Here is a 12,180-nt window from a genome sequence, read left to right on the forward strand (position 1 = left end):
AGTCAGCATACCAATTTCATGCTCCCTCAAAACATCTGTGGCATTGTGTTGTATCACAACATTTTTTGCAGTGTTTTATTGTACCCAGCACAAGGTGCACCTGTGCAAGGATCATGCTGTTCATCAGCTTCTTGATATGCCACACCTGTCAGGTGGATTGATTATCTTGGCAAATGAGAAATGCTCACTAACAGTGATGTAAACAAATGTGCACAACATTTGAGAGAAATAAGCTTTTTGTGCATATGGAACATTTCTGGGATCTTTTATTTCAGCTCATGAAACATGGGACCAACACTTTACATGTTGCATTTATATTTTTGTTAAGTGTAGTACCTGCGGGGAGGACTGCTGAATTCGGGCTTTGTCCTAAGGATGAAAAGAATGATTCTGGCCCAGTGGGAGTGAGATTTGTGGAGAGAATGGATCCTTGCATAAAGTATGTGGAGAAGAGTTTGGGGACTGTTGAGTTGGTGAGAGTAACTTGGAGTGGAATAGTGATTATTTATTCTGTTTCTTCAGTCCAGAGGGAGAGGGTGCTCCAGATCACACGATTAGGGACAAAAAATGTGACTTGCTTTGCTCTCCGAAGAATGGTGCCGTTGAAAGGAGTGACAAGTGGCATTAAGTGTTGAGGAGGGTCCGTTGAAATTGAAGATGACCGGTGTCTGTGATGCCCGCCATTTTGTGCGACGTAGACCCAGCGAAGAGCGTGGGGAAACGGACATTGTCTGTCCTGCTGAGTTTTGATGTAGTCTTTGCCCGACAAGGTCAAGGTAGGAATTGTCAGTTGTCACGTGAGAGCTTTTGTTCTGAAATATTAGTGTTTTTAGGTGTCAAGTTTATGAGCATCTTGCAGCATTGTGTAGGATGGAGATTCCTAGATGTCAGAAATGTGCAGGAGGGCATGAGATGAAGGAATGTGTAGTATCGGTGGAGAAAATTGTGTGTGTTAGTTGTGGGGCTGGAGATCGGAGGTGTCTGGTGAGAGAAAGGCAGGTTGAGGTTGCCAGGGTTACAGTAGAGCAGGAAGTGTTATAAGCAGTGAAGAGAGTGGTAGAGGAAGATGGGTACAGGGTTCGGGAACCTGAGAGGTTTCCTCTGTGTAGTAGAGTCCAACAGAGAGTGATGGGAATAACATGTGCTTCAGTAAAGTGGGTTTCTTAGCATTCATAGCCATCGTTGTCAACTGTATTGCAGAAATTATACGTAAATCACAGAAAATAGAGGTTGTGGCGGCAGTGGCAGAGAAGTACTTGAGATTGTGAGGTTTTACTGCAGAACAGTTGCAGGGGGTGTTGAGAGGTAGTGTTCTGTCCTCTCAAACTGTTGGTCTGGAGTAGGATTAGATAGGGTTGAATAGTGGAATGGGGGGGGGGTTAGAGGTAGTGTTCTGTCTAGACGTCGACCGATTAATCGGACAGGCCGATTAATTAGGGCCGATTTCAAGTTTTCATAACAATCGGTAATCGGTATTTTTGGGCACCGATTTGCCGATTTTTTTTTTTTTATATATATATATTTTATTTGTTATTTTTTTTACACCTTTATTTAACTTGGCAAGTCAGATTAAGAACACATTCTTATTTTCAATGACGGCCTAGGAACGGGGGTTAACTGTCTTGTTCAGGGGGGATTCGGGGATTCGTTTTTGCAACCTTCTGGTTACTAGTCCAACGCTCTAACCACCTGCCTTACATTGGACTCCACGAGGAGCCTGCATGGCAGGCTGACTACTTATTACGCGAGGGCAGCAAGAAGCCAAGGTAAGTTGCTAGCTAGCATTAAACTTATCTTATAAAAAACTATCAATCTTAACATAATCACTAGTTAACTACACATGGTTGATATTACTAGTTTATCTAACGTGTCCTGCGTTGCATATAATCGATGCGGTACCTGTTCATTTCTCATCGAATCACAGCCTACTTCGACAAACGGGTGATGATTTAACAAGCGCATTTGCGAAAAAAAGCACTGTCGTTGCACCAATGTACCTAACCATAAACATCAATGCCTTTCTTTAAAATCAATACACAAGTATATATTTTTAAACCTGCATATTTAGTTAATATTGCCTGCTGACATGAAATTGTGTCACTGCTCTTGCGTTCATTGCCTGGCTCGTTGCGAACTAATTTGCCAGAATTTTACGTAATTATGACATACCATTGAAGGTTGTGCAATGTAACAGGAATATTTAGACTTAGGGATGCCACCCGTTAGATAAAATACGGACCGGTTCCGTATTTCACTGTTTTCGAGATGATAGTTTCCGGATTCGACCATATTAATGACCTAAGGCTCGTATTTCTGTGTGTTTATTATATTATAATTAAGTCTATGATTTGATAGAGCAGTCTCACTGAGCGATGGTAGGCACCAGCAGGCTCGTAAGCATTCATTCAAACAGCACTTTCGTGCGTTGTGCCAGCAGCTCTTCGCAATGCATTGCGCTGTTTATGACTTCAAGCCTATCAACTCCCAAGATTAGGCTGGTGTAACCGATGTGAAATGGCTAGCTAGTTAGCAGGTGCATGCTAATAGCGTTTCAAACGTCACTCGCTCTGAGACTTGGAGTAGTTGTTCCCCTTGCGCTGCATGGGTAACGCTGCTTCGAGGGTGGCTGTTGTCGATGTGTTCCTGGTTCGAGCCCAGGTAGGGGCGAGGAGAGGGACGGAAGCTATACTGTTACACTGGCAATACTAAAGTGACTATAAGAACATCCAATAGTCAAAGGTATATGAAACACAAATCGTATAGAGAGAAATAGTCCTATAATTCCTATAATAACTACAACCTAAAACATCTTACCTGGGAATATTGAAGACTCATGTTAAAAGGAACCACCAGCTTTCATATGTTCTCATGTTCTGAGCAAGGAACTTAAATGTTAGCTTTTTTACATGGCACATATTGCACTTTTACTTTCTTCTCCAACACTTTGTTTTTGCATTATTTAAACCAAATTGAACACGTTTCATTATTTATTTGAGGCTAAATTGATTTTATTGATGTATTATATTAAGTTAAAATAAGTGTTCCTTCAGTATTGTTGTAATTGTCATTATTACAAATAAAAAAATAAAAAAATTGGCTGATTAATCGGTAGCGGCTTGTTTGGCCCTCCAATAATCGGTATTGGCGTTGAAAAATCATAATCGGTCGACCTCTAGTTCTGTCCTCTCAGACTGTTGGTCTAGAGTAGGATTAGATTGGGTTGAATAGTGGAATGGGGGGTTTAAAGGTAGTGTTCTGTCCTCTCAGACTGCTGGTCGGGAGTAGGATTAAATAGGGTTGAATTGTGAAATGGGGGGGGGTGTTAGAGAGGGTTAATAGTTGGTAAGAAAATGTTCCTTTTCCCCAATTTTGTATTAACGTATCAAGAATGTAATGTGGGTAGGCCTTGACAGACCTCACACACCAGTACAGTAGGTGGCGGGGTATGCACCTAAAAGTTGGATGCGATCCATCAACCAAATTCTAAAGAAGAAGAGCGTTCTTTACTAATTAGTGACCTTAATTCATCAATCAAGTACAAGGGAGGAGTGAAAACCTGCAGACACCCATTGGATGAGTTTGACACGAGTTAAAGGAACAGGTTTCCCAACATTCTAATGACCTCTGACTCGAACACCGATTGCGTGTCCGAGCATTGCGAAATAATTTAACCTCTAAGCTGCGACCTGACCTTTTGACCAATCAGAGACAATAGCCAGTTAATCATTGGCAGCTTCATACCAGGGCAGTATTCATTAGGTCTTCCAACGTAAACCGTTTAAGAACCAAACAGAATGAAATGGAGAGGACCAACTTGAATGTGTCCAATAGAAACTCTTGTTTTTGTTGCAAAACGTTTTGTTTGGAGTAAATAGTTTGTTGCAAAATGTTATGCAACAGAATCAGCATAAGGAATACACCCCAGTTAATTCCATCTAAGCAGCATGAACAGTGATGAGTGGTTCTGAGGGATTTCTTGAGGGTAACAGAAATACCGTGACACCAGTCGATGTTTAGAGGTGATATGGCTAGTGGTGTCAACAGGTCTCCATATACAGAAGGAATACTGCAGGAAGTAGCTTCGTCCCACAACTATCCATTTAAATGAACGTTTATATTTTAAAAAGTTGGCTTTTACTTTAAATGTTACAGATGGTCAAAATCTTTCATATAAATGTTCATTTAAATGGCAAGTTGCGCGATGAAGCTATACAGGTAGCCCAAAGACCGGCAGATGGCAATATTGAGGCATTATTTTACCGTCTAAATGCATGGTCTGCAACCAGCAATACATTCGATCCCTCGTGGACTGGTTCGTACCTAAAACATTCTCTACTCAGGATGCGTAGGCTCCGACTTCCTCCTTAACGTTGTTCAATGGCGAGGCAATTTGTTTTGAAAATAAGCATACTTTATTTATGAAACACCATTTTACACCACCATGCTAAATGCTAATCCCAGATATTGTGTTTGGACGGTAATATCGCCCTACCGGCCTATGCAAGGAGTAGAATAATCAACACACACCACGTGTCTGTCTGCTACATTGTTGACAGCTCGCAACCTGAACTTTGAGATAAGCTGGTTTTTGTAGGCTCTGGTTATCAATGTGTCTCTTAGTTTTAGCAAGAATATAGCTGAACCATCAGCGGAAAGCATTCACAGAACAATAAAAATATCAAACATCTTGCAATCGGGCGTCAGCAAGAACAGAGATGCCGAGTTTGGGAGTTAGCCATTCTCACTGCTCTCCATAGGTTCATACAATTGTAACCCCTGACCTTATTCTATTAATTTTATGAGGTACTTTTACTTTTGAAACTCAATGTGCGTATATCGTTAGTGATTTTCTTTTTTTAGATATATTTTTTACTTTGGTTATTTTATGTTTCTTTAGAGGAAATATACGTGTAGTGATGTCCTATGTTTCTTTAGAGGAAATATACGTGTAGTGATGTCCTATGTTTCTTTAGAGGAAATATACGTGTAGTGATGTCCTATGTTTCTTTAGAGGAAATATACGTGTAGTGATGTCCTATGTTTCTTTAGAGGAAATATACGTGTAGTGATGTCCTATGTTTCTTTAGAGGAAATATACGTGTAGTGATGTCCTATGTTTCTTTAGAGGAAATATACGTGTAGTGATGTCCTATGTTTCTTTAGAGGAAATATACGTGTAGTGATGTCCTATGTTTCTTTAGAGGAAATATACGTGTAGTGATGTCCTATGTTTCTTTAGAGGAAATATACGTGTAGTGATGTCCTATGTTTCTTTAGAGGAAATATACGTGTAGTGATGTCCTATGTTTCTTTAGAGGAAATATACGTGTAGTGATGTCCTATGTTTCTTTAGAGGAAATATACGTGTAGTGATGTCCTATGTTTCTTTAGAGGAAATATACGTGTAGTGATGTCCTATGTTTCTTTAGAGGAAATATACGTGTAGTGATGTCCTATGTTTTTTTGTCGTTGCATTGTAATTTTATTCGAATTGAAAAAAAAAAATGCTTTCAAGCGCAAACGATTATGACAAGTAAAAAGCACCGCAACAAGAACATCACCGACAACTGATCCTCAAGCCTACGCCCACACACATTAAAAACTTTTACTGTCAACACGACTTTGGTAGAATAATCATGTCTTGTTTTTTAGGTTCAAGTTCATAAAATACTCACTGAGTCAAGTAACGGTACTAAAATGAGTTCCTGATCAGATTTGTAAATAGTCAACAACAGCCCTGGGTCTGACAGCCAGGACCGTTTCTCAGCAAGACGGCCCTGCTCTGGTGGAAAAATGTCCGTAGACTCTGTGATGGCGCCATCTATCGGTGGGCAAGAATAGAATCAAGATAGTTTTAGGAAATGCAGGATATGATCTTTTCGGTTTTAGGTCTATCTAGTCCAGAAAATGGATCATATATCTGTGCCTAAGGAACTATACACAGCAACAGTGAATACGGTGATTAAGGTCTCAAACCCCCAACATCCCTATTCATAATCAAATCAAATGTTATTTGTCACATGCGCCGAATACAACAGGTGTCGACCTTACAGTGAAATGCTTACTTATTAACCAACAACGCAGTTTCAAGAAGAAAAAAAAAGAATTAAAGAGCAGCAGTAAAATAACAATAGGCTATTACAGTGGGTACAGGTACAGAGTCAATGTACGGGGTCCCCGGTTAGTCGAGGTAATTGAGGTAATATGTACATGTAGGTAGAGTTAAATTGACTATGCATAGATAATAAACAGAGTAGCATCAGTGTAAAAAGGGGGGAGGGTTAATGCAAATAGTCTGGGAAGTCATTTGATTAGGTGTTCAGGAGTCTTGGGATTTGAAGCTGTTTAGAAGTCTCTTGGACCTAGACTTGGCGCTCTGGTATCGCTTGCTGTGTGGTAACAGAGAGAACAGTCTATGACTAGGGTGGCTGGAGTCTTTGACAATTTGTTGGTCCTTCCTGACACCGCCTGGTATAGAGGACCTCGATGGCAGGAAGCTTGGCCCCAGTGATGTACAGGGCCGTACACACTACCCTCTGTAGTGCCTTGCGGTCGGAAGCCGAGCAGTTGCCATACCAGGCAGTGATGCAACCAGTCAGGATGCTCTCGATGGTGCAGCTGTAGAACCTTTTGAGGATCTGAGGACCCATGCCAAATCTTGAGGGGGAATACCCCCCCCCCCAAAAAAAAAGTAAAAGCGTTAATCTGAAGGGTAGGCTGTAACATGAGACAGAATAAGGGATGAATTCAACACAGCAATATACACATAAGGGGTCTTCATCTATGGAGCCTATGAACTAATCAATCTTCAGTCACTTTCTACTAATCAAAGTCTTCAGTCACTTTCACATACAAACACACTCTATTCATTTGTCTGGATAGAGAGTGTGTATAGAGAGTAGCCTGGTAGTCCATGCACTGTGACATTAGTATAGAGAGAAGCCTAGTAGTCTGTACACTGGGACATTAGTATTGAGGGAAGCCTAGTAGTCTGTACACTGGGACATTAGTATAGAGAGTGTGTGTATAGAGAATAACCTAGTAGTCTATAAACTGGGACATTAGTATAGAGAGTAACTGTCACGCCCTGACCAGGTGAACTCGGGTATTTTGGGTCAGGGTGTGTCATGTTGGGTATTTTTCCTTGGTTTGTTTTATGTTTACGTTTTAGCCTTGTGTTGGCTCTAGGTGGGTTATTTCTATGTTGGGTTCTGTCGATTCCCAATCAGAGACAGCTGTCGCTAATTGTCTCTGATTGGGATCACATTTAAGTTGCTGTTTTCCCCACGCTGTTTGTGGGGTGTTGTCTCTTTGTTTTTGAGCAAGTAACGTATCGGCATTTTCTTGATTTTGTGTACGTGTTTAATTCAGTGTAAAGAATAAACATGTGTTCGCTCCCAGCTGGGTTTTGGTCCGCTTCCTCGTCACCAGGCGACGAACGTTACAGTAACCTAGTAACCTATTTACTGGGACATTAGTATTATGATGACACTAGGCGAGACCCAAATGCAGACACAGGGGACAGATGGTTGGAGTTCAAGATGTTTAATAAATACAAAGGGAGTAGGCAAGAGAATGGTCATGGACAGGCAAAAAGGTCAAAACCAGATCAGAGTCCCGGAGGTACAGAGTGGCAGACAGGCTCGAGGTCAGGGCAGGCAGTTACAGAGTCCAGAACAGGCAAGGGTCAAAACCAGGAGGACTAGAAAACGGAGAAAAGGCAAAGCAGGAAAACAGTACACGAACACGAACCGGTTTAGCCTGTCCCGAAGCACATCATTGACCAAAGCCTGGAAAACAGCTGGGGCGTTGGTGAGTCCAAATGGCATGACCTGGTACTCATAATGTCCACTGGCTGTGTTGACCTGGTACTCATAATGTCCACTGGCTGTGTTGACCTTGTACTCATAATGTCCACTGGCTGTGTTGACCTGGTACTCATAATGTCCACTGGCTGTTTTGACCTGGTACTCATAATGTCCACTGGCTGTGTTGACCTGGTACTCATAATGTCCACTGGCTGTGTTGACCTGGTACTCATAATGTCCACTGGCTGTGTTGACCTGGTACTCATAATGTCCACTGGCTGTGTTGACCTGGTACTCATAATGTCCACTGGCTGTGTTGACCTGGTACTCATAATGTCCACTGACTGTGTTGACCTGGTACTCATAATGTCCACTGGCTGTGTTGACCTGGTACTCATAATGTCCACTGGCTGTGTTGACCTGGTACTCATAATGTCCACTGGCTGTGTTGACCTGGTACTCATAATGCCCACTGGCTGTGTTGACCTGGTACTCATAATGTCCACTGACTGTGTTGACCTGGTACTCATAATGTCCACTGGCTGTGTTGACCTGGTACTCATAATGTCCACTGACTGTGTTGACCTGGTACTCATAATGTCCACTGGCTGTGTTGACCTGGTACTCATAATGTCCACTGGCTGTGTTGACCTGGTACTCATAATGTCCACTGGCTGTGTTGACCTGGTACTCATAATGTCCACTGGCTGTGTTGACCTGGTACTCATAATGTCCACTGGCTGTGTTGACCTGGTACTCATAATGCCCACTGGCTGTGTTGACCTGGTACTCATAATGTCCACTGGCTGTGTTGAAGGCTGTCTTCCACTCATCCCCCTCGCGTATCTGAACCAGGTGGTAGGCATTTCGAAGGTCCAACTTGGAAAATATGGCGTCCCCCTGGAGAGGTTCAAACGCCAAGGAGAGGAGAGGTAGGGGGTAACGATTCTTGACAGTAATGTTGTTAAGTCCCCAGTATTCAATGCATGTGCCGGTAGGAGATGCAGACGGACAGATGGCCCCAGTGGCCAGAGACTCCTCTATGTACTCCTCCATGGCTTTGGTCTCTGGTCCAGACAGACAATACAATCGACCCCGAGGTGGTGTAGTGCCTGGGAGAAGATCAATGGCACAATCATAAGGACGGTGTGGGGGAAGGGAAGTAGGACGTGCCTTACTGAACACTTCCAGGAGGTCATGGTATTCTGTGGGGATAGCAGAGCCATCCACAGTCTTGCTAACATCCCGAGGAAGACGACTTGAGGAAGGCTGTGCTGCTTGAAGGCAGTGGGAATGGCAAAATGGGCTCCAAACCAGGATGGAGCTTGTGGTCCAGTCAATCATCAGATTGTGCTTTTGAAGCCAGGAAAATCCCAACACTACCTGAACATGGGGAGATGCAATGAGGAGGAACTGTTTGGTCTCACTGTGGTTACCAGAAACCCGTAATTGAACGGGCACAGTACTATGGGTGACATCCCCTATAGAGTGGCCATCCAGTGCCCTAGCATCCATGAGCACAGAAGGAGGCTGAGTGGGAATACCAAGCTCCGAAGCTATCGTGGCATCCATAAGACATTCATCAGCCCCAGAGTCAATGAGCACTCGGAGAGACTTAGATTGGTCTCCCCACAGCACAAGAGCAAAAAGGGGTGTGCGGGTGATGGGAATTAGGGAACTCCCAGTCTGACTCACCATAGTACTGGTACCCACTAGAGACAAGGGTTTCCTAATAGGACAGGTAGCTATAAAATGTCCTGCCCCTCCACAGTACAGACAACAGTTATTATTCATCCTCCGTGAGCGCTCCCCAACTGATAACCTAGCTCTTCCCAATTGCATAGGCTCAGGAGTATCCAACTCACCTGTCGTAGACTCACGAGAGAGCTCGGGTGGCTTCCATAGGAGGTGAAAGCGCCATATCGGGTGCACCTGAGACCAGACCTCTCACTCTTGCGTTCCCTTAAGCATCCATCAATTTTAATGGTTAAAGCGATAAGGGAGTTGAAGTCCACTGGCAGTTCCTGAGCAGCTAGCTCATCCTTAACCTCAGATAATCTGTGCAGAAAAGTATTGAAAAGAGACTCCGGATTCCAGGCACTCTCGGCAGTCAATGTGCAAAAGTCCACCGCGTAGTCTGCCACAGTACGGGAGTTTTGATGTAAGTCAAGCAGTTTACTAGCCGCCTTTCTCCCAGATACCGGAGACTCAAAAACTTCTCACCTCTGCCATGAATTCCTCCAAATGACCACAAATGGCAGATTGTTGTTCCCAATCTGCTGTAGCCCAGGAGAGCGCCCTTCCTGACATTAGCGTAATAATATACGCTATCTTCGATCTGTCTTAAGGAAACAAAGATGGCTGTAGCTCAAAAATAAGCGAGCACTGAGAAACCCCGGCAGGTACCAGGATTCCCCGAATATCACTCTGGAGGTGGTAAGCGGGGTTCTCGGGGAGTCAGGATAGGCTGTACAAACTCACCACAGGTAGGGTAAAAATTACTGGGTGTTTGGGGGTTTTCAGAGGTGGCAGACAGTCTGAGCTAACTCCCTGATTTGCTCCCTAATAGCCTTTAACCCATGGTCGTGGCGTTCCGTCAAGGACCTGAGCCCTTCTAAAACACCCTGTACCAACTCCTCATGTCTCCTAATGGTGGCTCCCTGCAAGGAGACAGCGTGGCGGAGCTGGTCCAAGTCTGCTGGGTCTGTCAGGGCCAGTTCGTACTATCAAGGCACAAGGCGTGACCCAGATGCAGACACAGGAGGCAGATGGTTAGAGTCTTACAATGTTTAATAATCCAAAGGGATAGGCAAGAGAATGGTCATGGACAGGCAAAAAGGTCCAAACCAGATCAGAGTCCAGGAGGTACAGAGTGGCAGACAGGCTCGAGATCAGGGCAGGCAGAATGGTCAAAACCAGATCAGACATTAGTGGGACATTAGTATAAAGAGTAACCAAGTAACCTATACACTGGGACATTAGTATAGAGAGTAACCTAGTAGTCTATGAACTGGGACATTAGTATAGAGAGTAACCTAGTAGTCTATGAACTGGGACATTAGTATAGAGAGTAACCTAGTAGTCTATGAACTGGGACATTAGTATAGAGAGTAACCTAGTAGTCTATGAACTGGGACATTAGTATAGAGAGTAACCTAGTAGTCTGTACACTGGGACATTAGTATAGAGAGTAACCTAGTAGTCTATGAACTGGGACATTAGTATAGAGAGTAACCTAGTAGTCTGTACACTGGGACATTAGTATAGAGAGTAACCTAGTAGTCTATGAACTGGGACATTAGTATAGAGAGTAACCTAGTAGTCTATGAACTGGGACATTAGTATAGAGAGTAACCTAGTAGTCTATGAACTGGGACATTAGTATAGAGAGTAACCTAGTAGTCTGTACACTGGGACATTAGTATAGAGAGTAACCTAGTAGTCTATGAACTGGGACATTAGTATAGAGAGTAACCTAGTAGTCTATGAACTGGGACATTAGTATAGAGAGTAACCTAGTAGTCTATGAACTGGGACATTAGTATAGAGAGTAACCTAGTAGTCTATGAACTGGGACATTAGTATAGAGAGTAACCTAGTAGTCTGTACACTGGGACATTAGTATTATGGCTTTACTTTCTCTCTGACTTGTTAATAATATCTGTCAACCTGCTTGAAACTTCTGCTGGGGCTGGCACACACACACACGCACGCACGCACGCACGCACGCACGCACGCACACACACACACACACACACACACACACACACACACACACACACACACACACACACACACACATACATACATACATGCAGACACACACCATACCACACACATCCCCTCTGGCTAGTTAAGGAGGAGAGGAGGGAGGCCAGAAAGAGATGAATGTCTCTCCATCCCACCTGTCCCAACCCCAACATTTCACTTAACAAATGATAAACAAATTCAGGTTGAGGGACAATATTGTGCTCAGAGGGAGCAAAAATACAACATTGGTCTAAGGTGACAGATTTCCTTCTCGTGGTGAGAAATTACCACGTGTTTATAGTACCATGGAACCTCTCAGGGTGTGTGTTTGTGTGTATGTGTGCGTGTCTGCGAGGTTGTTGCGGGCGCGGTTGTTGCGTGCGTGTGTGCGCGTGTGTGTGTTGTGGATTACTGATCATTTATAACTATATAGACAAAGAAATCCTCCCATGAAAAATAAAAGTTTAACTAATTTTCCTTTCCCATGCAGACACTGCAGCATTAATGACTGTACAGCAATCTAATGAAATGCATTCATCAAAGAAAGCAGGGTTGCAGGCTACAGGGAACCAAAGATCAGTTTGAATGTTCAACAAACACTTGTCTTCTCTTTTTCATTTTT

This window comes from Salmo trutta, chromosome 6 (genome assembly GCF_901001165.1).
Source record: "Salmo trutta chromosome 6, fSalTru1.1, whole genome shotgun sequence".
Lineage (NCBI taxonomy): Eukaryota > Metazoa > Chordata > Actinopteri > Salmoniformes > Salmonidae > Salmo > Salmo trutta.